Source organism: Amblyomma mixtum, chromosome 10 (genome assembly GCF_055824585.1).
Source record: "Amblyomma mixtum isolate Tamu chromosome 10, ASM5582458v1, whole genome shotgun sequence".
In the NCBI taxonomy this organism is placed as follows: Eukaryota; Metazoa; Arthropoda; class Arachnida; order Ixodida; family Ixodidae; genus Amblyomma; species Amblyomma mixtum.
The window spans coordinates 64955222-64978379 of NC_143021.1; the positions used below are offsets into that span (position 1 = coordinate 64955222).

Here is a 23158-nt window from a genome sequence, read left to right on the forward strand (position 1 = left end):
ATTTGGGCATTAAGAGGGTATGGAACTCAGTTTTCCTGTGCTTTCATTTAAACCGGAAGACATTGTATTGAACTTATAGATAAGGTAAGACTCCCTAATTTCCCGGTCAAGATTAGTTTTAAAGCCTGATTCCAGAATGGTAGCAGAAATCTGATCAAATGAGTGGCCGGTGAGTTGGACATGCCTTGAAAGCGGTAAGTTCGGTAGGGCTTGAACGTGGGCTTTGCGGTTGTTGAAGCGTAATCTAAACGGGGTTTCAGTCTGACCTATATATTGTAAATTACATACGGTACACTGCAGCAGGTAGATGAAATTTGCAGTATCGCAGTTGAAATCACGGCGAATGCTTAAACGAAAGAGTGAACCGGTGCTATTGACGCTACAAGATGTGGTCATGTGCAGACATACTTTACGGCGACTCTTGTTAAATGGATGGCAGCCTATGGGTTCGGGGGAATTGGTCTTTGACGATGTTAGTATACCGCGTAGGTTTTTTGACCTTCTGTAAACTACTTTGGGTGGCTCTAAAATATATTCTTCGGGCGATCACTTTGCATAAGAATGTTATAGTGCTTATTTAGGATTTTTGAAATTTTTGGAGCAGATGCAGAATGGGTCAAGACAAGGTTGGTGTGAAAGTGCTGAACTGTTGGTTTATCTTTGGCAAGTAGACTCGATCGGTGTAATGTATCAGCCCACTTAATGGTGTCATCTATCAGTTGTGGTGGGTAATTCTGCTTAGTCGGCGACTTACGAAGTGTAGCGCAGTTGCGTTCAAAATCAGATTGTTCCGAGCAGATGCGTTTGAAGCGGACCCCTCGACTGTAGGGGATGCTGGTTTTAACATGCTTGACATGGCTACTGTCAAAGTGCAGGTACTGTTGGCGGTCAGTAGGTTTACGGTACACTGTTGTAGTTAAGCGGTCTTCGTGAAGTGAGACTGTGACGTCAAGAAAATTTATTGTAGATCTAGAATATGTATGGGAAAATGATATCAAAGGATGCACGCTGTTGAAATCGGCGATAAATGATAGGAATTCGGCTTCGCCATGGGGCCAAATGAAAAAAATATCATCGATGTAACGCCTATAGCAAAATGGTACTAAAGACCGGCTTTCCAAAAATTTGTTTTCAAGCATACCCATAAATATGTTTGCATAATTTGGGCCTATACGGGTACCCATTGAAGTACCACTCGTCTGGACATAATGTTTGCCTTCGAATTCAAAATTATTTAACTGCAATATAAGTTTCAATCCACTGTTTTTTCTATGCCAGCTTCATTATAGGCAGTCACTACGGCCCGGATACCATCTTCATGCGGAATGTTCGTGTAGAGCGATGTGACGTCGAGCGTGACCAGCAATGATTCTGGAGGAATAGTCAGGTCGATGACTTTAGAAAGGAACTGCGTTGTGTCTTTTATGTAAGACGGAAATGTGGGCGGAATATTATTAATGAGCGTGTCGACGTACCAAGACAGATTTTCCCTGACACAGCCGACACCAGAAACAATGGGCCTACCTAGCTGGAATCTTATCTTTATGACTTTAGGTAAAAAGTAGAATCTACCGACTACCGGGGTGAGGGGGACGCTTGAGCGAAACGCGCTTTCTGTAATTTGGTTGTCCTTATGAAGATCTAGCAAAGTGTCCTTACGAATATTTTTGAACTGATCTGTGGGGTCATAGTCCACAGGCCGATAGAAAGATTCGTCTGTTAGCTGCCTATGTGCCTCTGCGACATAATCGCTTTTATTCATTATTACCACGGCACCACCACGGCACCATATATATATTGTTACGGGACGGCGGGCCCGCGCAGAGAAAGGCACAGAGACTCAGACACAGGAGACTCAGACATAACCGGCCGCGGCGATTCACCTTTTTTCTCTACCTCACGCGCTAGCGCCGCGCGCTCTCCCCTCGCGCTCGCCCCGCGCCTCTTCTTTATTTGTATACCGCAGCGCGCTCTTGGTTGCGAAGGTCGTATGCCGTTACATCTTTCCACCGAGGGGGGGGGGGGAAGAGGTGGAAGATAAGAGTCTCTTCCAGTCTCCAAGATAAGAGGGGGAAGACACCGCTGGTGTCCCCTAGCGCGTGCTTCGCTTTGCAGGCGGCATCGAACTCGTCCCGATGAGCCCGGGCTGAGGTTCTTCGCACCGGCGCAGCTTGGTGCGCAGGAGGCATCGTCACGTTGTGATGACAGTGTCGTCTGACACGAGATGGTTCCGGTAGATCCCGGGGCTGCTTGTAGGCGACTCCTCGCCGTACGAAAACTGCGAGGGCTTCTCGCACCGCGGGACTTGGGATTGCGTTCATGGAGCAGCGCTCCACTTAAGGGGCGGCATTCCGGAAGGGAGGCCTGGTGCTGGTACAGGAGGGCGGCACTAGGGAGGACGTGGGAGCCAAGTCGGGATCACGGTGGGTGCCGGAGACATAGCCCTTCATGTTAGAGACATGTTCCGGAAAAATGTGGTGTACACCGCGTGGTCGAAGCTCGGGGAGGTCTTCTAGACGGTACGTAACGGGGCCGAGCCGTGCAACTACACGGTAAGGGCCGCGGTATCGGGGCAAGAGCTTCGCGGCACGGCCAGTCGCGCGGATGGTGCGGCGAACGAGGACCAAGTCACCGGACCGAAAGGAGGGAGGTGGTGGTGCTGCAGCATTGGCCACGCGCATGGGCCGTGAGAAGGTTGCGCTGAGCGTCGAGGCGGGCGGAACGAAGTCGTTGGGCGCAGTCAGTCGGTGACGCAGTAGGATGGCGAAGGCCCAACTGCGCGTCGAGAGGGATGGAGGGCGTTCTGCCATAGACGACTGAGAACGGCGTGACATGCGTTGTTTCTTGAGCCGCAGTGTTGAGTGCAAAAGCTGCAGTAGAAACAAAACGATCCCAGTTTGTGTGGGACGGAGCGACGTAGGAGGCGAGTATATCCGTAAGGGTGCGGTTGACACGCTCCACGAGGCCATTGCACTGGGGATGATTGACGGATGTAGTGGAATGCGCAATGCCGAAGGAGCGGAGGGCACGCTCAAATTCTTGGGACATAAAGCAGCTCCCGCGGTCCGTGATGAGGCGTTGTGGCACACCATGCCGAAGAACAAGATGTTGTTCCACAAACAAGACGGCATGAGCGGACGACGTGTCGGGAACGGGCAGTGCTTCGACCCACTTGGAGAAGTAGTCGACCGCAACCAGAATATACCGGTTGCCGGCGCGTGTCTTCGGGAAAGGGCCCAAATGATCCAGTCCAACCAGTTCGAAAGGTGAACTCGGCGGCGAAAACGCCTGCGGGGGTGGCTTGGTTACTCGTGTGGATGACTTCCTGAACTGGCACGTCTGGCAGGACGCCACGTGTTCCTTGACGTCTCTGGACATATTAGGCCACCAAAAGCGCTCCGACACTCGTGCGTAGGTTTTGCTGCGACCAAGGTGACCAGCCGTGGGAGCGTCGTGTAGGCCGCGCAAGATTTGCGACCGCAGTGTTGCCGGCACAACTGGCAACCACACGGGTGGTCGACCACGGAACCACTTCACATGACACAAGAGGTTATCCTTCATTTGACAGACCCGGCGCAGTTTGCGGAGACCTGCGCCGACGGCGGTGCCAAGGGAGTGGATTATGGCAGCAACGTCGGGATCTTGAGCTTGCGCAGTCCTGAGGTCCGTCAAAGCTGTCACGGAACAAGGGTGGCGAGAAAGGAAATCGGCATCCTGATGTGCAGAGCCGCGCCGATGCACTATGGTGAAATCATACTCTTGAAGTTGCAGGGACCAGCGTGCAATCTTGGCATTTAAGTGTTTGGCAGACTGCAGCCAAGTCAGAGCGCTATTGTCCGTGACGATGGTAAAGTGACGGCCGTACAAGTAGGGACGGAACTTCTCGACGGCCCAGACAACGGCGAGGCACTCGAGTTCTGAAGAGTGACGGCTGCGCTCAACGTCGGAAAGCTGGCGGCTGGCATAAGCTAGGAATTTATGGTCACCAGACTCGTCTTCCTGCAGAAGGACAGCGCCGAGCCCATCTTGGCTGGCATCCGTGTGGAGGACGATGGGGGCCGATTCGTTGTAATGGGCCAACGTAGGAGGCTCGAGGAGCGCGTGCTTGACGTCAAGGAACGCGAGCTGTTGGGCCGGTGTCCAACTCCACGCTGCATTCTTCTTCAGTAGGGCGGTCAACGGAGCGCTTCGCTTGGCAAAGTTGGGTATAAAACGACGGAAGTATGAAGCAAATCCGAGGAAACTTTTGAGCTCCTTGGCAGTGGTGGGAGCTTCGTAAGCTGTAAGCGCTTTTAGCTTCTCTGGGTCGGGACGGATGCCATGCCGACTCACAACGTGACCCAAGTACGTGACCTCTGCGAAACCGAAGAAACATTTCTTTGGTTTTAAGCGAAGCCCAGCAGAGGTAAGGGCTTCGAGGACGAGTTTGAGTCGCCTTTGGTGTTCATCAAACGTGGCCGCATAGACAATGACGTCATCCAGGTAGACCAGCGCCATAGTCCACTTCATATGGCCTAAGACGCGGTCCATGAGGCGTTGAAAGGTGGCTGGAGCATTTGAGAGACCGAACGGCATACGGTTGAATAGGTAGAGGCCGTCGGGAGTCACGAATGCTGTCTTTTCCACATCATCGGGGTGAACAGGCACCTGCCAGTAGCCCGAGAGCAGATCTAGGGTGGAAAAATAACGGGCCCCCTTCAGGCGGTCAAGTGCATCGTCGAGGCGGGGCAGCGGGTACACGTCGAGACGAGTGATGGCGTTCAACTGGCGGTAATCTACGCAGAAGCGGAGTGTTCCATCCTTCTTGCGCACAAGGACGACAGGGGAGGACCAAGGGCTACAAGAAGGGGCGATGATTCCCTGGTCAAGCATGTCGCATACGTGCTGCTGGATGACTCTCCGTTCAGCTGGCGCGACACGGCGAGGTTGGTGATGAATAGGCCCACGGTTATCGGTGTTTATCCGGTGTTGGGCCCAGGAAGTGCACCCGAGTTCACTGGCGCATAGAGCAAGGCAACTGCGATGCTCGAGCAGCAAGGACTTCAGAGAGGCGAGCTCCGCGCAGGTCAGGGTGGGCCCAAAGTTAAATGCGTCCCATGATAGGACCGCCGGCGCTGGAGTGTGGTGAGATGGTTTTTCATGCTGCAAAGACGCAACCGGTGATGCTGAGTCCAAGACTGACGCTGCACCCCAGCCTCCCCCCCAGCGATCTCCCCAGCCTGGGCAGTCAGACGGGCCTCCCATGCGTCCATCCGCTGAGTAAAAATATCGAGGAGGCGCTCAATACCGGCGTCCAGCCGCTGCGGAGAACCGAGCCCCTCCGAGCGCCCAGGTGTAGCGATGCCGGCCGCGGCGTCGTCGGCGCCGTCGGCTGGTGGCGGAGTCCTGTCGGCTGGCACGTCGGGGACTTGATTCTGGGAGCGGGTGAGCGGCATGATCCCACCGCTGCCACCAAATGTTACGGGACGGCGGGCCCGCGCAGAGAAAGGCACAGAGACTCAGACACAGGAGACTCAGACATAACCGGCCGCGGCGATTCACCTTTATTCTCTACCTCACGCGCTAGCGCCGCGCGCTCTCCCCTCGCGCTCGCCCCGCGCCTCTTCTTTTCTTTATTTGTATACCGCAGCGCGCTCTTGGTTGCGAAGGTCGTATGCCGTTACAATATGTATATATATATATATATATATATATATATATATATATATATATATATATATATATATATATATATATATATATATATATGAAAGAAGCCAACAGCCACAGAAACCAAGGGGCACAGGGGATTTTTAATTAGTTTATTTATTTTGTGGTGTTGATCAATTTTAGAATATTACTGAACATGTTATCCCTTAAAGCTAATTGATTAGAAAAGCAGAAGAAAAAACAACCACTGCTGCCGGTGGGATCCGAACCCACGACCTCCGAATTACGCGTCCGGTGCTCTACCTCTGAGCTACGGCGACGGCTGTCAAATCTTCTGCTTTCGGGGGTATTTATGTTTACAAGTAACCTAACCTTGAGAGTGTTCATCAGCGCCACCCACGTTCATAAGCGGCGGACGTAGAACGTCCTGAGTTACCGCAAGTAGTGACGTAGAACGTCATCGAACGGAGAGGGTGGAAGCTGCGTGAGAACCCTCTTATGCTTCCTATGGTTCTCACGCAGCTTCCACCCTCTCCGTTCGATGACGTTCTACGTCACTACTTGCGGTAACTCAGGACGTTCTACGTCCGCCGCTTATGAACGTGGGTGGCGCTGATGAACACTCTCAAGGTTAGGTTACTTTTAAACATAAATACCCCCGAAAGCAGAAGATTTGACAGCCGTCGCCGTAGCTCAGAGGTAGAGCACCGGACGCGTAATTCGGAGGTCGTGGGTTCGGATCCCACCGGCGGCAGTGGTTGTTTTTTCTTCTGCTTTTCTAATCAATTAGCTTTAAGCGATAACATGTTCAGTAATATTCTAAAATTGATCAACACCACAAAATAAATAAACTAATTAAAAATCCCCTGTGCCCCTTGGTTTCTGTGGCTGTTGGCTTCTTTCATATTTATAACGAGCCCCTCATCCCCTTCCCTTGTTTGCTTAATTGCTTAGCGAGGGCCTCGGTTCTGGCAGCCTTGATTCCATAGGAAGCATAAGAGGGTTCTCACGCAGCTTCCACCCTCTCCGTTCGATGACGTTCTACGTCACAACTTGCAGTAACTCAGGACGTTCTACGTCCGCCGCTTATGAACGTGGGTGGCGCTGATGAACACTCTCAAGGTTAGGTTACTTGTAAACATAAATACCCCCGAAAGCAGAAGATTTGACAGCCGTCGCCGTAGCTCAGAGGTAGAGCACCGGACGCGTAATTCGGAGGTCGTGGGTTCGGATCCCACCGGCGGCAGTGGTTGTTTTTTCTTCTGCTTTTCTAATCAATTAGCTTTAAGCGATAACATGTTCAGTAATATTCTAAAATTGATCAACATCACAAAATAAATAAACTAATTAAAAATCCCCTGTGCCCCTTGGTTTCTGTGGCTGTTGGCTTCTTTCATATTTATAACGAGCCCCTCATCCCCTTCCCTTGTTTGCTATATATATATATATATATTGTAAAGAGGAAGACGCTTAGCAGACGGAGCAACAGAACCGATGCGCGGCGCGAGGCGAGAAGAAGACGATCGGCAGCTGAAGCAGCAGAACCGACGCGCGGCAAAAGCATCAACTGTTCCGGGACCGGACCTGCCCTTGCCCGCTCTAACCGGCCTTAACAACCAGTCATCTCTTGCCAATAAAGGCCGCTACATCTTGGTGGAGGCTGGGGGATTCCGTCCTGGAGCTACGTAACCGTACCATCACTACCCCCATGCCTGACAACGCCAACCAGCCAGCTCCTCGCCGGCACCCGTTGCTTGCCATGGTGCGCTCCGCCAGCGCGACCCTGCCGTCTTCAGCGGCACGGACGATCACGACGTGGAGGATTGGTTGTCCTCTTACGACAGGGTGAGCGCTCATAACCGTTGGGACGACACTATGAAACTCACCAACGTCATCTTCTACCTAACCGGCGTCGCCCACCTTTGGTTCCAAAACCACGAATCGGACTTCACCACCTGGACCGAATTTAAAACCAGCTTCGCCGACATCTTCGGCCGTCCGGCAGTACGCAAACTTCGCGCCGAGCAGCGTCTTCGCGTTCGCGCACAGCAGAGTGGTGAATCATACACCAGCTACATAGAAGATGTCATCAATCTCTGCAAGCGCGTCAATGCGTCCATGGCGGAGGCCGAAAAAGTTAAACACGTCCTGAAAGGAATCGAAGACGACGCTTTCAATATGCTTGTGGGCAAAAACGTCACATCTGTAACCGATATATTCGACCACTGCCAAAGCTACGACGAGCTCCGCCGACAGCGCGTTTTCACTCGGCAGCCCTCTGCACAGACAGACACAGTAACTAGCCTGAGCATGACGACTGAGGACAGCTCGCTACTGCTCCAGATCAAGCAGTTTGTCCGTGAGGAGGTTGCGCGGCAGCTTTCGCTTCTTCCTACCGTTCCGAGTCCATCTAACCTAACTCCGACACTCCAGCACGTGATCCGGGAGCAAGTGTCCGAGGCCCTGCCGCCGGTTTCCTCCCAGTCTCCCGTCGCTGCGCCACTAACCTACGCCGAAGCAGTCAGGCGTCCCCGCCCAGACACATTCGTGTCGTACCAACATCCACCGCAGTCGACCCCATTTCGTCCTGCCCGGCCACCACTGCAACGTTTCCGTCCATGGCGCACACCAGACAACCTACCCATTTGTTATGCCTGCGGCATTCCTGGCCACGTGATGCGTCACTGCCGCCGCCAAGTTTCGTCCCCTGCTGCGGATACCGACCCTCGAGGTTACGCCTACGCCCCTCCCCAGCCTTTTCACCGCACTTCGCCTTCTGAGCCCACTGGTTCCTCCGATTACAGCCCCTCTATTCGCCGCCGTTCTCCATCTCCACGTCGCCGCTCGGTTTCCCCGATGCGCCGTCGTCCCTCTTCCCCTTCGGAAAACTAGTGCCCGCAGTTCCGGAGGCAAGAACTGCGTGCTCGTCGCCAAGCTCAAGACCTCGACTTTCTCCGGCCAATCTGATCACCGTTTCTGTGGAGGGCACCGATGCTTTCGCGCTTGTTGACACCGGTGCTGCTGTATCTGTACTCAGTGCAAAATTGTGCCGCCAGTTACGAAAAGTGATGACTCCGCTATCTGGTTTTATGCTTCGCGCCGCTAATTCGCAAATTATCGCGCCTTTGGGGGCCTGTACAGCTCGAGTTACTATTCAGGACGTTCTGTACGTTGTTGAATTCCTCATCTTCGCATCGCCGTCTCACGACGTCATCTTAGGCTGGGACTTTCTCTCGCGACATGAAGCTGTCATCGACTGCACTCGTTCCGAAGTCGCCCTTCTTCCATTCGACGACGCATCGGTGAGCGCTTCCACTAACCCGTGCTCCAAGTTGACTGTGGCTGATGACGTCGTGATCCCGCCGTGCTCTGCTGTACTCGTCTCTGTTCATTGCCACTCTGCATCCAATGGCCCTGTCATCTTCATCCCGTCCGACTCCTTCGCTTCTCGTCACTGTCTACCCCTGCCATTCGCCGTCCTTACCGTCTCAGCCGGCTGCAGCGCCTTGCCCCTGACGAATCCATTCCTGTGCCCCTCTAATCTTCTTCGCGATGAATGCCTGGGACGTGTCCAGCCTTTCGCCTCCATCGTCGCCTGGGACCCTTATGAGGATGACCCCTGCCGCATGCAAGTGTCTTCACTTACTTCTTCCCCATCGTCTCCTGATCCCGCTCCCGAAGCCGTCTTTGAGCGCCCAATCGACGCGAATCTTTCGCCACCGCAGAAGACCCAGCTTGAGGCCCTGCTAAATAAGTTTCGGTCATCGTTTGACTTCTCCAACCACCGTTTGGGCCGCACCTCAGCTGTTACCCATAGGATCGACACTGGCGCCCATGCACCGTTGCGCCAACGCCCATATCGCGTCTCGGCCACCGAACGTCAAGTTATCGACGCCCAGGTAAATCACATGCTACAGAGGGGCGTCATAGAACCATCGCACAGTCCTTGGGCTTCCCCCGTCGTCCTTGTCACCAAAAAAGATGGCTCTATCCGCTTTTACGTTGACTACCGGCGCCTGAACAAAATTACCCGCAAAGACGTCTACCCGCTGCCCCGCATTGATGACGCACTTGACTGCTTGCAGGGAGCTGAATTCTTTTCTTCTTTAGATCTACGTTCGGGTTATTGGCAAGTCCCGATGGCCGACGCTGACCGCTCCAAGACAGCCTTTGTGACGCCTGACGGGCTCTATGAATTCAACGTCATGCCCTTCGGACTATGCAATGCCCCTGCCACTTTTGAGCGGATGATGGACACGATACTGCGCGGCCTGAAATGGAAAACATGCTTATGTTACTTGGACGATATCGTTGTTTTCTCCCCAGATTTCCAGACGCACCTCGTTCGCCTGGAGCAAGTTTTGGGATGCCTCGCGGCAGCCGGGCTTCAACTCAATTTAAAGAAATGTCGCTTCGCTGCTCGTCAGTTGACGATTTTGGGCCACGTCGTGTCGAAACAGGGTGTCCTTCCTGACCCAGCAAAGCTTCGTGCTGTCTCTGAGTTTCCGAAGCCCTCTACGATGAAGGAACTTCGCAGTTTCATCGGCTTATGTTCTTACTTCCGGCGCTTTATCCGAAATTTCGCTTGCATCATCGCACCTCTGACTGCACTTCTTCGTGGCAGTAGCGTCCTATCAAGCTGGAGTCCTGCCTGTGACGACGCGTTCATCACGTTGCGCCGTCTACTTACCTCTCCGCCCATACTGCGCCACTTTGACCCTGCTTCTCCAACTGAAATCCACACAGATGCCAGTGGCGTTGGTATCGGTGCCGTTCTTGCTCAACGGAAACCGGGGTATGCGGAGTATGTTGTTGCATACGCGAGCCGCACCCTGACGAAGCCAGAGCAAAACTACTCAGTAACTGAAAAAGAGTGCTTGGCGATCGTCTGGGCGATCGGGAAATTTCGGCCTTACGTGTACGGCCGGCCTTTCACGGTCGTCACAGACCACCATTCCCTATGTTGGCTGTCCTCCCTAAAAGACCCAAATGGCCGCCTCGCCCGATGGGCCTTACGCCTTCAAGAGTACGATATTCGTGTGATCTATCGCTCTGGCAGGAAGCATAACGACGCCGACGCTCTCTCTCGTTCACCTCTAGCCAATGAACGTGCCTCTCCTCCCGCCATCGACTGCGCCTCCTTGTCATTGGACGATATGCCCAACGAGCAGTCCAAGGACCCTTGGATCACTTCTCTTGTACGTTATCTTTCAGACCGTTCTGTCGTGCCGGTACCGCGCGCAATCCGCCGTCAGGCTGCCCACTTCACTGTTTATGATGGGATTTTGTACCGCCGCAATTACCTCTCTGATGGGCGCAAATGGCTCCTAGTAATCCCTGGACATTTACGCTCAGAAATATGCACAGCCTTTCATAGCGACCCGCAAGCTGGTCACGGCGGTGCTTTTAAGACCTACAACCGGCTTCGCCTCCGCTATTACTGGCGGGGCATGTATAACTACGTACGAAAATTCGTCCGTTCCTGCCCCGATTGCCAGCGCCGCAAGCTCGCTCATCACCATTCGACCGGCCCTATGCAGCCTTTGTCTTGCCCATCCAGGCCATTTGACCGAGTTGGCATTGACCTGTATGGACCACTTCCCTACACTGCTGCAGGAAACCGCTGGGTCATCGTCGCTGTAGACCACCTGACACGGTACGCCGAAACAGCCGCCCTCCCAGCTGCTACGGCGCGGGATGTTGCAGCCTTCCTCTTGCACCATTTCATACTTCGGCACGGAGCCCCGCGTGAACTGTTGAGCGACCGTGGGCGGGTGTTTCTGTCAGACGTAGTTTCATCTCTTCTGCAGCAATGCAACATTACTCGCCGCACCACTACTGCCTATCATCCCCAGACGAACGGCTTGACAGAACGTTTCAATCGAACATTAGGTGACATGTTGTCAATGTACGTCGCGGCAGACCATTCTAACTGGGACGTCGTCCTCCCCTTCGTCACATATGCCTACAACACCGCTACGCAGAGCACTACTGGTTTCTCACCATTCTTCCTTCTATACGGCCGTGAACCATCCTCGCCGCTCGACACTATTCTTCCGTACCATCCTGATTCGTCGGAATCCACAACCGTATCTGAAGCCTCCAGACACGCTGAAGAGTGCCGCCAGCTCGCCCGGTCATTCACGTCTGACGACCAAGGGCGCCAGAAATACCGTTTCGACCACTCCCATGGCACAGACACTTTTCAGCCCCAATCCCTTGTTTGGCTCCGTGTGCCTTCTGCTGCCCCAGGTCTCTCTACCAAGTTGCTGCCAAAATACCACGGACCCTACCGTGTCCTTGAGCGCACTTCTCCCGTCACTTACATCGTTGAGCCCGTGACGCCATCACCCGATCTCCGACGACGTGGGCGCGAGACCGTTCACGTTTCGCGTTTGAAGCCGTATTACGACCCCTGCGTCCTGTTGACTCCCTAAATCGCCAGGATGGCTCTTTTTCCCCCGGGGGCAAATGTAAAGAGGAAGACGCTTAGCAGACGGAGCAACAGAACCGATGCGCGGCGCGAGGCGAGAAGACGATCGGCAGCTGAAGCAGCAGAACCGACGCGCGGCAAAAGCATCAACTGTTCCAGGACCGGACCTGCCCTTGCCCGCTCTAACCGGCCTTAACAACCAGTCGTCTCTTGCCAATAAAGGCCGCTACAATATATATATATATATACAGGGTGTCCCAGCTAAATGCAACCAAGCTCTTAAAAAACACGGGGTGTCCTAGCCGTGTGAAACCAAATGAGGGTTGTTTAGAGTCGCGTGACCTAGTCTGCAGTATTTTTTTCGTTCTTCAAGGTTCAATAATTAGTGAAGCTTAATTAACTAACTTTTTAATTATTGCCTTGAGGAACAAAGTGTCAATCGAAAAGTTGTAGATCGCTTTGAGAAACAGCTTACTGAGACATTTGCAGCAAAGTAATACTTACGTATAGTAGTTTTTTTACCGGCCTTTAACCATAACCCGCACAATAAGAAAAAGCTTCCACATGACAACTGTGCCACTTCAACGTCCCAAGACGCGCCTTAAAGAATAAAATCCATTTTTTCTGAAGTCCTCTCCTCGATCAGACTTTAGGTGCACATCGGGGCAGAGAAGTGAGCGAGCAGCTGGTCACGTGACAACTTTCTTCTAAGGCCAATAAATGAAGCTACGTAAATCGTAACTTGACGGAAATAGCACTACTAGCGGTTTTTTGAGGTGATCTAAAACTTTTGCATTGACACTGTCTTCCTGAAGTGAATAATTAAAAACTTAGCTAATTAAACTTAACTAATTATTTAACTTTGAAGAGCGAAAAAAAATACTCAAGACTAGGCCACACGGCTATGAACAACTCTGAGTTGGTTTTACTGGACTAGGACACTTCGCATTTTTTAAAAGTGTGGTTACATTTAGCTGGGACAACCTGTATATACATATATATATATATATACATATATATATATATATACATATATATATGTATATATATGTATATATATATATATATATATATATATATATGGTTGTTTTTTCTTCTGCTTTTCTAATCAATTCAGTAATATTCTAAATTGATCAACACCATAAAATAAATAAATGAATTAAAAAAAAAATCCCCTGTGCCCCTTGGTTTGTGTGGCTGTTGGCTTCTGTCATATTTATAACGAGCCCCTCATTCCCCTTCCCTTGTTTGCTTAATTGCTTAGCGAGGGCCTCGGTTCTGGCAGCCTTGACGCCATAGGAAGCATAAGAGGGTTCTCACGCAGCTTCCACCCTCTCCGTTCGATGACGTTCTACGTCACACCTGCGGTAACTCAGGACGTTCCATGTCTGCCGCTTATGAACGTGGCTGGCGCTGATGAACACTCTCAAGGTTAGGTTACTTGTAAACATAAATACCCCCGAAAGCAGAAGGTTTGACAGCCGGCGCCGTAGCTCAGAGGTAGAGCACCGGACGCGTAATTCGGAGGTCGTGGGTTCGGATCCCACCGGCGGCACGTGGTTGTTTTTCTTCTGCTTTTCTAATCAATTAGTTTTAAACGATTACATATTCAGTAATATTCTAAATTGTCAACACCATAAGATAAATAAATGAATTAAAAAAAAAATTCCCCTGTGCCCCTTGGTTTCTGTGGCTGTTGGCTTCTGTCATATTTATAACGAGTCCCTCATCCCCTTCCCTTGTTTGCTTAATTGCTTAGCGAGGGGCTCGGTTCTGGCAGCCTTGACGCCATAGAAAGCATAAGAGGGTTCTCACGCAGCTTCCACCCTCTCCGTTCGATGACGTTCTACGTCACACCTGCGGTAACTCAGGACGTTCCACGTCCGCCGCTTATGAACGTGGGTGGCGCTGAAGAACACTCTCAAGGTTAGGTTACTTGTAAACATAAATACCCCCGAAAGCAGAAGGTTTGACAGCCGTCGCCGTAGCTCAGAGGTAGAGCACCGGACGCGTAATTCGGAGGTCGTGGGTTCGGATCCCACCGGCGGCACGTGGTTGTTTTTTCTTCTGCTTTTCTAATCAATTAGTTTTAAGCGATTACATATTCAGTAATATTCTAAATTGATCAACACCATAAAATAAATAAATTAATTAAAAAAAAATTCCCCTGTGCCCCTTGGTTTCTGTGGCTGTTGGCTTCTGTCATATTTATAACGAGCCCCTCATTCCCCTTCCCTTGTTTGCTTAATTGCTTAGCGAGGGCCTCGGTTCTGGCAGCCTTGACGCCATAGGAAGCATAAGAGGGTTCTCACGCAGCTTCCACCCTCTCCGTTCGATGACGTTCTACGTCACACCTCCGGTAACTAAGGACGTTCCACGTCCGCCGCTTATGAACGTGGGTGGCGCTGATGAACACTCTCAAGGTTAGGTTATTTGTAAACATAAATACCCCCGAAAGCAGAAGGTTTGACAGCCGTCGCCGTAGCTCAGGGGGATTCGACTTCCGGCCACCGAGCGTGACGGACGTGTGTATCATGGGCTCCCAAGGAGCGGATTTAGCGGCCCAGCCGGGCCGCGGTATCAGGAGTACGATCAAACCGAACGAGGACTACCAGCTGATTTTGCCGCATTTTCCAACAGGTTCGAGCGTTTTGCATACTGTTTTTTTGCATGGCGACGTCCAAGCCAGGCCATACCGTGTTGAAAACTTTCGTGACGCTCTTGAGCGTCTGTCATTGCTGCCGGAAGTGGTTGCCCTCGGGGCATATCAGATGAATCATGTTTGGGCCGTGACATTCTGCAATGATGAAGGAAAAAACAAAATGCTACAGGCGGAGGCGTTCAACGTCAAGGACCACCGCTGTGTGGTCATTGACCCATGCAACCAGGGCGTCAGGCTGAAGCTGTTCTGGCTGCTACACGGCGTGAAAGATGACGACGTGAAGGCAGCTCTGGCGGCTTTTGGAAAAGTGACCGACATAACTCGGGACAAGTGGAGAGTCAAAGGCTGCGTCGACAAGTCGTCTACTACGCGCTCAGTGACATTGAAGCTGAAGGTGGGCGTTACCATCGAGGACTTACCGCACCAGCTGCGTGTTGGAGAGGACGTCGCACTCGTCCACGTTCCTGGCAGAGCTCCGCTCTGCCTCCGGTACCGCGGCACCGGACACATACGTCGGGAGTGCCGTGTGCCACGTTGCGGGCTCTGTCGTCGCTTCGGCCACGACGACGCCCAGTGCGTGCGAACATATGCTACCGTAGCTGGTCCTGGTCGTAGGGATACTACTGAGGAGCATATTATGGACGAAGTCGACGCGGTAGAGGCGACCCGTGAGAGTCGGGAAGACGCAGTACCGAAAAGCATAGCCTCAGAAAAAGCAACGCTTCCCACGGCACATGAGGCTGCCAACTCAGAAGAACCACCTGTGCCTGACACCAGAACTGAGGCGGACGCGGGAAAAGCAGATGATGCTGCGGTAGGTGCAGCTGAGACGGTTTTGGAATCGACCGACGAGAAGGACGTTGACACGGAGATGCCCGCGGCGTCAACTTTGCCAGCGAAGAGGACGCACGACGAAGCTGATGACAAGGCGACGAGCTACGACGGGACGGACCATGAGGAACCTCTTCCCAAAGCGCCTCCTGTTCGACGTGCGGCCTACAAGCCCAAGCCGAACATCCCTCCTGATCGTAGGACTTCGTCGGGTGTCCCTCCGCCTTAGCGGAGGTGCCTTGCGGGGTCTTCGTGTTGGTAACCCGGTCTTCGATCGGGTTCAGTGCTGACACTGCCGTACTTTGCAAGCTGGAAGGATTTTTGATGAGGTGAGCTGCAAACCGATGTCACTTCGAGAGCCGCGAATCCCAACCATTTAGATGGCGTCTCAACTAACATCTAGCTTGCGTATTGCCACACTGAACGTGAGAGGTCTTTCTGCGCGAAGAAGGCAAAATCAGCTTAAACGTCTCTTGTTCGAAAACGAAATCGATCTGTTGGCTGTTCAAGAGACAAAAATTGAAAGCGAAGAGTCGACAGATGCGATGGCAGAAATTTACCGTGCACAGTTCAGTGTTTGCGTGTGCCATGCAGAAGGAAAGTCGGGAGGGTGTCTGATTCTAACTCTAAACGGCAAAGTCGCCGTGGAAACTGTATTTTCCTGTGAGAGTGGCCGGATTGTAGCATGCGATTTTTACTTTTCTGGTGTAGAGTGGAGAGCTGTGTGTGTATATGCACCTAATAGAATTCCCGAACGAGATGCCTTTTTTCGCCGTGTTCAACCTTTCCTGCTGACAGAAAAGCGTGTACTACTGCTTGGAGATTTTAACTGTGTGTGTAGACCTGAAGATAGAACAACGAACAAAACCCTGCAGAACACGAGTGCCGAGCTGCTGTCTGAGATAATTAATGAGGCAGAATTGGAAGACATTGGCATTATAATGCAAGGTTCAGAACAAGCACAGTACACGCATTTCCAAGGCGTTAGTCACGCAAGGCTGGACAGAATTTATGTTTCTTCTGAGGTTGTGCCCTTGTGTTCCCAGTACCAGACTGTGCACGCCAGCTTCAGAGATCATTCTTTAGTCGTGATCACACTTGGCGAGAGGAAAAGGACTGTCAAGTTTAGTTGGGAATTATGGAAATTTAATGACTCATTGTTGGAGGATGACGAGTTTAGCAAGAAACTAAAAGACTCAGTCAAAAGCTTGTTAGAAAAAGAGACAGACTTTATACAAACATGGGAACAATTTAAATGCGACGTGAAAGTGGCCGCTATAGAAAGAGCATGTGTTTTAAAGCCTAAAGAAAAACAGCAAGAAAAGGAACTTCGTACCGAGCTTGATTTCATGCTCAGCATGGAAGGCGTCAAGCCGGGGTTGTACAGACAAGAAATAAAACAGACCAAAACAAAGCTTGAACTAATAGATAAAACGAAATATCGAGGTGCTGTGATAAGGGCGCTCAGTGAAAGATTTTGGCTTGGGGAGACGCCCACAAAAAGGGCGCTCAGCGACGAAAAACAGTATGCAGTTTCGAAAGAGATAAAGGAAATTTGTTATCGCAATGACGTAACTTCCGAATCTGAGGTGATTGAAAGGGCTTTTCTGGAATATTACCAAAACTTGTTCAGCCTTAAAACGCCTGATGTTGAACATTACAAAACTGCATTCCTGTCGCTAATGCCAAGAGTCGAGGATGACCTGGCGCAGGTACTTGAGGAGCCCATAACGGCAGCAGAAATCGAAGCTGCAATACAGCAGCTGAGCTTAAACAAGTCGCCTGGGCCGGACGGCCTCGGTGCCGCACTTTACAAGGCTTTGAAAACAGAAATGGCAATAGCATTGCAGCGCGTAATAAGCGAGTGTTACGAAAGAAAGTTAACTCCGCCGTCTTTTCGAACTTCCCACGTGGTGTTGATCCCAAAATCGGACGACCCTAGTAGGTTGCAGTCAGTTGAGTGTTACCGCCCAATAAGCTTAACTAACGTAGACTACAAAATTTATATGAAAGTGCTAGCCGGACGACTCCAAACAGTAATTAAAACCCTTGTTGGCCCACACCAGACCTGCGGCATAAAAGACAGATCCATTTTTACTAACATACACGTAGCTAGGAGTGTCCTTGAATGCTGTGATGCAACGGAGGGTCGTGTCGCCATGATGCAACTGGACCTGCATAAGGCGTTTGATAAAGTTGTGCATGAAATTTTGTTCGTGCTTTTGGAACATGTGAATTTGGGATGTATCATCACTGATGGCGTGAAAATGGTTTATGATGGCTGTACATCAAGGTTCATAATTAATAACCGCCTGAGTAATAGTATTCCTGTCTTGTCGTCAGTGAGGCAGGGTTGCCCTCTTTCTCCACTGCTTTTTGCACTTTACCTGGAGCCCTTTTGTTTAAAGCTGTTAACTACGCAAAACATTCGAGGTTACGCCTTTTGTCATACTGAAGTGAAGATATTGGCATATGCAGATGATATAGCAGTGCTCTGCAGAGACCAGGAAAGCCGTAAATTTTTGTGATGCAAGTGGCTGTGCGATAAGCTGGGAGAAATGTTTTGGTTTTTGGCATGGAAAGTGGCAGGCCACGCCAGAAGTATTCTGTCGAATGAAGTGGGTAGACACGCCAGTAAAGTACCTCGGCGTGCCGCTAACCAACTACAGAGAAAGCAAAGAATATTGGGCCCATGAAACCGAACGAGTCAAAGCTCAGACAAGCATATGGGGCGGTCACAACTTTTCCATGTTTGCAAGAGCTACGGTGTGCAACATGTTTTTAATAGCGAGGATTTTTTACGTTCTGCAAGCGTTAACTTTGCCAAGGACTTCAGTGCAAAGGTTGCACAGAGTGTTTGCAACATTTATTTGGGCGTCAACATGGGAACGTACCAGCCGATGCAATCTGTTCCACAAGGTGCGCAACGGGGGGCTAGGGTTATCAAATTTATTTCTGAGACAGATAGTCACTAGATTCTTTTTCTTGCGTCAAGATAATGATTTTCTGCGAACTGTTATACAAGTGCCATTGTCAGAATCACTGCCTGATTATGTTGTGTCATCCATGTCTGCAGGGCGGAGTGGGTTAAGTGCTTTTTTGCAAGAAGTTGTTGCAGCAGTCCGTATTCTTCGGTCAAAATTTTTTGATGAATACCTAACCATTGTAACAAGGAAAAAGATGTACAAGGACCTGCTTGATGTGTTTCTGCCAGTGCCTGTTTATCGCAGTGCATATCTTCTGGGTCCCGAAAGGGATGTTCTAAAAAGAGTCAAAAGAATGCCGGTGAAGGCTTCAGTGCGGTCTTTCTTTTTTCAATTGCATACTGGAACCCTCCCAGTGAAGCCATGGTTGCAAAGCAAAGGCCTTTTTGTACCTTGGTCAGTAGAGTGTCTTATTTGCAAGAAAGCGGAAACTATAGAACATATCTTTCTCGACTTTCATGACGCTATTTTTCTTTGGGATGTGTTGAAGCGCACACTGAAAAAAGATTTCCCCCTGACTCCTTTTGGAATACGCTTCCTACCATGTGCAGAGCCAGGTGAAGTGCCTTGCGACCTGCTAATGTTGCTCTGCATGCACAGCCTATGGCGTACGCGAATGGATGTCAGGCATGAACATGTTGTTGTGAATCCGACTCATCAGTATTTCATTTAGAGCATCATGTATACTCAGGAAGTTTTCGGACAGCAAGCTCCTCAGCCTGAGTGGCTGTATGTCCTCGACCAACTAAAATCATTTAACCCATTTTATCATCGTGCACTAGCTAGAAACTGACCTGTGCTTTTATTGTCATGTCATTGTATTTTTGTTATGTCTGCCCGGCCAAGTCGGTAATAAAGAAAAAAAAAAGTCGCCGTAGCTCAGAGGTAGAGCACCGGACGCGTAATTCGGAGGTCGTGGGTTCGGATCCCACCGGCGGCACGTGGTTGTTTTTTCTTCTGCTTTTCTAATCAATTAGTTTTAAGCGATTCAGTAATATTCTAAATTGATCAACACCATAAAATAAATAAATGAATTAAAAAAAAAATCCCCTGTGCCCCTTGGTTTCTGTGGCTGTTGGCTTCTGTCATATTTATAACGAGCTCCTCAAACCCCTTCCCTTGTTTGCTTAATTGCTTAGCGAGGGCCTCGGTTCTGGCAGCCTTGACGCCATAGGAAGCATAAGAGGGTTCTCACGCAGCTTCCACCCTCTCCGTTCGATGACGTTCTACGTCACACCTGCGGTAACTCAGGACGTTCCACGTCCGCCGCTTATGAACGTGGGTGGCGCTGATGAACACTCTCAAGGTTAGGTTACTTGTAAACATAAATACCCCCGAAAGCAGAAGGTTTGACAGCCGTCGCCGTAGCTCAGAGGTAGAGCACCGGACGCGTAATTCGGAGGTCGTGGGTTCGAATCCCACCGGCGGCACGTGGTTGTTTTTTCTTCTGCTTTTCTAATCAATTAGTTTTAAGCGATTACATATTCAGTAATATTCTAAATTGATCAACACCATAAAATAAATAAATGAATTTAAAAAAAAATTCCCCTCTGCCCCTTGGTTTCTGTGGCTGTTGGCTTCTGTCATATATATATATATGACAGAAGCCAACAGAATATATATATATATATATATATATATATATATATATATATATATATATATATATATATATATATATATTACCTTGCAGGATGTGGAGGTTCTCGGAAAGGTGCGTTGTAGCGACCACACAATGTTAAGAGGGAGCGGAAAAAATTAGTGAAGGGGAGGCGGCCCATTTATGAGTTAGGTGTAAGAGGAAGAGAGGAATTGAAGATATCGCCGCACAACAGATTTATTTATTTATTCTAGTACTCAAAAGGCCCATGTCGCCATTACATGTGATTCATCAAAGAAAACTTAACAAATATACAACACAAAGTACAAAGGGATGACAACAGAAATAATGAAGTTAAGAAGTAAAGTGCAAATTAATGAGGGAAAGAAGAAATTGGCCAGGAACACGTACTTGAAAATTTTCACGTATATCAAGGTAGGCAAATGAAGGAGTTCAGAGCCGCCGCGGTGGCTCAGCGGTTACGGTGCTCGGCTGCTGACCCAAAAGACGCGGGTTCGATCCCGGCCGCGGCGGCTGGAATTTCTTTGGAGGAGAAATTCTAGAGGCCCGTGTACTGTGCGATGTCAGTGCACGTTAAAGAACCCCAGGTGGTCGAAATTTCCGGAGCCCTCCACTACGGCGTCTCTCATAGCCTTAGTCGCTTTGGGACGTTAAACCCCATAAACCAAACCATGGAGTTCAGAAAAGAACGAAAATTCGACCTTCGGAAGCTACGAAACATGGCATCTAACATTTCGCGTTATGTAACGGCCAGCACACACACACACACACACACACACACACACACACACAAACACACCCACAGAAACGAAAAAAAAAATAGTGAACCACAAAGCGATAAAAACCCACATCATTCTGTGTTGGAATTTTCTAAAAAAAGAGAGCTGTTTGAAATGATGATCCTTACAGGGAAGCTGAAGAGTTTTTCGAATTCGTTAAAATGCTCACATGTGGATGTGGGAACTTTATAAATCATGCGAGTAAAATTTTTTTACAGATTCATAACTTCGGAGCGACGTAATCACCGTTTAAAATTACGCGGTAGCTCCGCCCCCCGCGGTCCGCCGAGCGCTGCTGATGACCCTGACGATGCGAGCCAAAACCGGAAACGCGGAGTGGTGACGTAAACATCGGTGATCCGTCGCTTTACAGCCTCCGCGGCCGTGCTTGTTTCTGCGTGCGTGCCATCATAAGCTGCTTCGAGCTGCCGTGTGTTTCTTTATTTGTGTGATTTTATGTTTGTGGTGAGGTACAGAAAGGTGTGCAGCATCGAATGAAGCGGTGGACCCATCATGCCGGCGTTCTGCGCAGCCCTCGGCTGCACGAACATCCGCGGCCGCGACGATGTGGTCTTTCATTATTTCCCTCAAAAAAAGACGCTCTCTGCGAAGTGAGTCGCTGCTGTGAAGCGAAGGGATTTCAAGCCGTCAAAGGCAACAGTGCTATGCTCTGGCCATTTTCATGATTGAACTATTACCAGAGCCTGTCGACAATGCATTCACTGGGCCTGTCAACAGTAAGCTCGACTGAAACCCGGTGCAATACCGTCTGTTTTCTGATAATTTCATTAATTTCTTGGCAGCACCAGCAGTCTTCTTCATTATACACTGGAATGCAGCGGACGGAAAAACACCTGTTTTGGAAGTAGAGTGCTTACAATGACATCACCCAACTGCCAGGAATACATTTCTAATAACGCATGTAGTCGTAAAGAATTGCCGACTGCCGCATGGCTTCATACATTAATAATAATACTATATAATTGTGCGCCAAGTGTGCTACAGCCAGCCTTGCGATTCGTCCTGCCCGGTTGCAGTACGAGTCCATGTAGTTAGTGAAAAAATCCCTTTCCGCTGGATCTGAGAACAAGTACGATAAAGGCGGCGCAAACGGATGAAAGTATTCTTACAAGGACTTGTAGCATAAACCAACTCACCTAAACAAGGATTTTAATTTACTGCTAGCTCCCATCTTGGCACGCAAAACGGAAGGCGCACGTTTGTCACCTAGACGAGTTTTGTCGCAAAGCGCTCCGAACTTGTATGTTATTAATCGAGCTGGCATGCAGCTACTATGAAGTGGTGCAAGCATAAAATTTGCGTGCAAAAAGAGCCTGATAACTTCTTGCGCATTCCAATGATCTTTGTGCATTACAAGCAGATTTGCGGCAGCACTGACAAGCGGCAAGACAAAAATGCCGACGATCGCATACCGCTTACATTGTATTAGGAAAATTACGTCGGGCAGTGCTATACTGCATTTGCTCGCCTCAAAATTTATCCATTGTATCTTTGAATGTAGTTTGGCAAGAAAAGTATACTTACTAAAGTCATTTCCAACACGTGGAGATGCTGACACTTCGCTTTCGTTCGAGTCAAAATCACGGCTTGCGCAAGCATCGTTTCTTTCTTGGAGAGGTTGCTCTTTGCAATCGGTTCTAACATGTAGGGGATGACGCCAAGATACTCCGGGTAATCTTCGATGCGTTCCATCGTCGTATAAGAAGCAAAATAACAACCTCGAACCGCCGAGCGCCGCTGTTCATGTGCAGCGGCGGCGGCCGAGCCGACCGAGCCAGCGCCATTGTTGACGTCACGAGGCGCCCAACCAATCACAGGCGGCAACGAGGCGCGCGAGTCTGCTGCTGCACTTCTCGCCAAAATAAAATAGGTTTGCGCTTTCCTTTGCATAATTTCGACGAGAAATTCGAATTCCGAGGGTGGAAAACTGTAACGTGCATCTCTCCACTCAATTTTTCTGGGAAACCTTTCAGCATCCCTTTAAGCGGTAACAGCAACACTAGAAGGCAGCGAATTACACTCTTCAGTAGCCAGGACCAAAGGTGGATATTTGTATCGTTCTGTTCGAGCGAAAATGGGTTTCGTCTTCTTGATACGATCTACACGAGCCGATGTGTGCGGTGCCGGCAGAATGTGAACGTGCAAAATGGCGTGTTGGTGTGGTAGAGTGCATGAAGA

General features: G+C 50.0%; 1 non-coding gene across 1 annotated transcript; it reads left to right on the forward strand.

Moving 5' to 3' along the window:
* The first annotated feature begins 19917 nt into the window (after positions 1-19917).
* On the forward strand, positions 19918-19989 carry TRNAT-CGU (transfer RNA threonine (anticodon CGU)). Its single transcript has one exon. It is a non-coding gene; the product is annotated as a tRNA-Thr (tRNA).
* The last annotated feature ends 3169 nt before the right edge of the window (positions 19990-23158 follow it).